This window comes from Calliphora vicina, chromosome 2, assembly GCF_958450345.1.
Source record: "Calliphora vicina chromosome 2, idCalVici1.1, whole genome shotgun sequence".
Classification (NCBI taxonomy): Eukaryota; Metazoa; Arthropoda; class Insecta; order Diptera; family Calliphoridae; genus Calliphora; species Calliphora vicina.
The window spans coordinates 93056106-93059319 of NC_088781.1; the positions used below are offsets into that span (position 1 = coordinate 93056106).

Consider the following 3214-nt stretch of genomic DNA (forward strand, 5'->3'; position numbering starts at 1 on the left):
ATACCCTTCAGCTTCGTGAGAAGGGTATATATAAGTTTGTCATTCCGTTTGTAATTTCTACATTTTTCATTTCCGACCCTATAAAGTATATATATTCTGGATCCTTATAGATAGCGGAGTCGATTAAGCCATGTCCGTCTGTCTGTCTGTCTGTCTGTCTGTCTGTTGAAATCAATTTTCTGAAGGCCCCAGATATCTCCGGGATCCAAATCTTCAACAATTCTGTCAGACATACTTTCGAGAATTTTGCTATTTAAAATCAGCAAAATCCGTCCATAAATAACGGAGATATGAGCAAAAATCCGAGACAACCTCTGAAAATTTCATCAAAAAACACAATGTATTGCATGCTTTGACAAAAAAACAACAAAACGTATGGTTGGATGTGCAAGCTTTGCGTATTTTTTTTTTTTTTTGTGTTTTGTTTCTTTTGGCGTTGTTGTTTTTTATACAACTAAACTTTTGTTTGGTTGTGTGTTGGTTTTTTTGACAAAAAATCAACAAATCGTATGTTTGAATGTGCATGCTTTGCGTATTTTGTTTTTCTTTTGGCGTTGTTGTTGTTTTTTATACAATTAAACGTATGTTTGGATGTGTGTTGGTTTCATTGCCTTGCGTATTTTGTTTTTGTTTTTTCTTTTGGTGTTCTGTTTCGTTTGGCGTTGTTGTTTTTTTTTGTGTTCTTGATAAATTTAGGATGCTGTAAGCTGAAAGTGGGCAATGTACATACATACCTACATATATACTAATTATAAAGAATAATGATGCATCCACAACAAAGGTGAAGGGTATATAAGATTCGGCATAGCCGAATATAGCACTCTTACTTGTTTTTTTATAAAAAAGTGCGAAAAATAAAAATGTGGTTCGGGTTTATATAAAAAAAAATTTGGTTACAGTGTGTGCGAAAAGTGAGTAATCCGTAAAATCGTTTTCTGGTAAAAATATTTTTAACATCTTTAATAATAATTAAAAAAAAATTCGTTAAATAAAGACAATTTAATCGGAATCTACGATGAGTGATAAAAAAAAGAAAATTTAGAATAAAAATTGGAACAAAAAAAAAAATCTAATTGGAAATACAGTGCTTGATAAAAGTTTGTGTTAATAAAAAAATTTAAAATAATCTTATGAAAATTAAACTATTGAGTGATTTGAAACTGTTGAATAAAAAAAACATAAATAAAAATTGAATTTTATAATTTACAGTGGCGACTAAAATTTGTGTAACGGATAAAAAAAACTGAATAAAATTTAAAAATTAAATAAGTGAACTCTGTGATCAAAAATAATGGGATAACTAGAAAATTATTAATATAGTGTGCGACGACAGTAATTGCTCAAATATTTTAATTGTTCATATAAAAAAAGGAAATGTTGAAAGTGAAAATAAATTTTATGAAAATTTAATTCATATATGGAAATTAATGTGAATTGTGGCCATAACCATTTAGTAACCAATCCAAAAGAAAAATTATTAAAGAAAACTTAAAAAAAAATATCAAACCGATCCTAAATGGGTAAAATAAAGGAAAAGTGAAAATAAAATTATTTCTCCAATTATAATATCTTTTGTTTTAATTCAAAATTAATAATTTTATAAATTTTCTTTTACTTTCAGCTAATAAAATTCAATTGGACCTGGGATTTGGCCTTGGTTAGCTGCTTCCGTTCAGGAAAGGCAAGTAATAAAACTAAATAATAACAAATGAAAGATAATTTCATTTATATTAAGTTTTTTTTTTTTTTATTAATTCACGACTTAATCGCAGGAAATTTGGTAGAAATGTAAGGACTAAGTTCACCAAATCTCATAGACTAAGGTCTAGAGACTTTGGCAAGAAATACCCCTTACCATTTCTCCGGAAAATAAAAGTAAAAATATTCAAAAATAAAATTATTTTGGAAACCAAAAAAAATAAAGTATAATTTTCTAAAAGGAATAATAAATAAAAATGGTTTGATTTTAGCTTGGAATTCAATTTGTCCTTTTAGAAAATTATAACAAAAACTAAAATAACTTATCTTAACTAATTATATCTTATCTATCTTCCACAGGCTACAAATTCAGATGGGACCTGGACCGGAAAACTAAATATGAAATAATTTGGACCAAATTATGATTCAAAAAGGTAAGTACTAAATAATGCTGAAGTTAGCTAAATCATTTGATTAGATATTGTAAATGAATTGTATCATTAAAACTTATTTTAGACCAATGATGTTCATTTCATTGTGCTTTCGCGCTGAGTAACAACACACATATTCTTATTCTCTTTAAAAGAGCGTAACAAATGTCTAATTTTTTCAGAAATTCATTAAGCATTGTTGTTGGTTGGTTTTTGGACGAAGCAAAGCAAACACACGCGTTTCAATTACAATTGAACACAAAACAACAAAGTCAGAAATAAATAAAAAATTTTAGAGAATTTCGGCTGTATAATGTGTATTCTTTTATTTCCTTAAAATGTAAATTACATTCATTTAATAAATCGGTTATATCTGGCAAAAATTCTAAATCTAAACATTCTTTATTTTGTTCTTATTTTAAGTGTTTGACATTATGTTTGCTGGGTAGCTCTCTCACCAATTCATCTTCATTTTTATTTTTGAACATCACTGTTTTAGACCAAATACTAATTGTTTTGTTTTTCCTATTACAGGTGTTGGTAACAATTCGTATTTCCTACAGAAAAATAGCGAGACTGAGGAAGAAGCAACACACTGAGGAAAAGATTCCTGTCAGCGAGAATAAAATCAGTGAGTGAAAAATTTAAATTGCTATTATTAACATCTAATTTTAAATTATTTTGTTTAGTCTAACAGTAGATTTAGTATTTAAATTAGATTTAAAAATAAATTGGATATATTGCCTTATTTCGTGATCGTTAAGATCATAATGTTTTCCATTAGAAACTAAACTATTTTGCCAGGAATGGTTCATGTTGTGAGAACAAATCACAGTATTGTTAGATTTATCCAATAACAAGTAAGCCACGTATTTCTTTACGAGATGCTTGTTGGGTAAACGTCGCGGATTGCTCCCGTTCCTTTAATATAAAAAAATCAGATCAACATACTAGATGACTAACAATTCCCAGCTCTTAATGGCATAGTTCCCCAGAGTGTTAACGGAATTGCATCAATAGTGTGTTGACAGTCACAACTGTGATAAAAGATTAAATTGGTTTCGGTGAGCATGGCGACGTACTAC

At 28.4% G+C, this 3214-nt stretch overlaps 1 long non-coding RNA gene across 1 annotated transcript; it reads left to right on the forward strand.

Moving 5' to 3' along the window:
• Positions 1-1374: 1374 nt before the first annotated feature.
• Positions 1375-2783, forward strand: LOC135952428 (uncharacterized). The gene is made up of 3 exons (XR_010576030.1): positions 1375-1681; positions 2059-2132; positions 2664-2783. It is a non-coding gene; the product is annotated as an uncharacterized LOC135952428 (long non-coding RNA).
• The last annotated feature ends 431 nt before the right edge of the window (positions 2784-3214 follow it).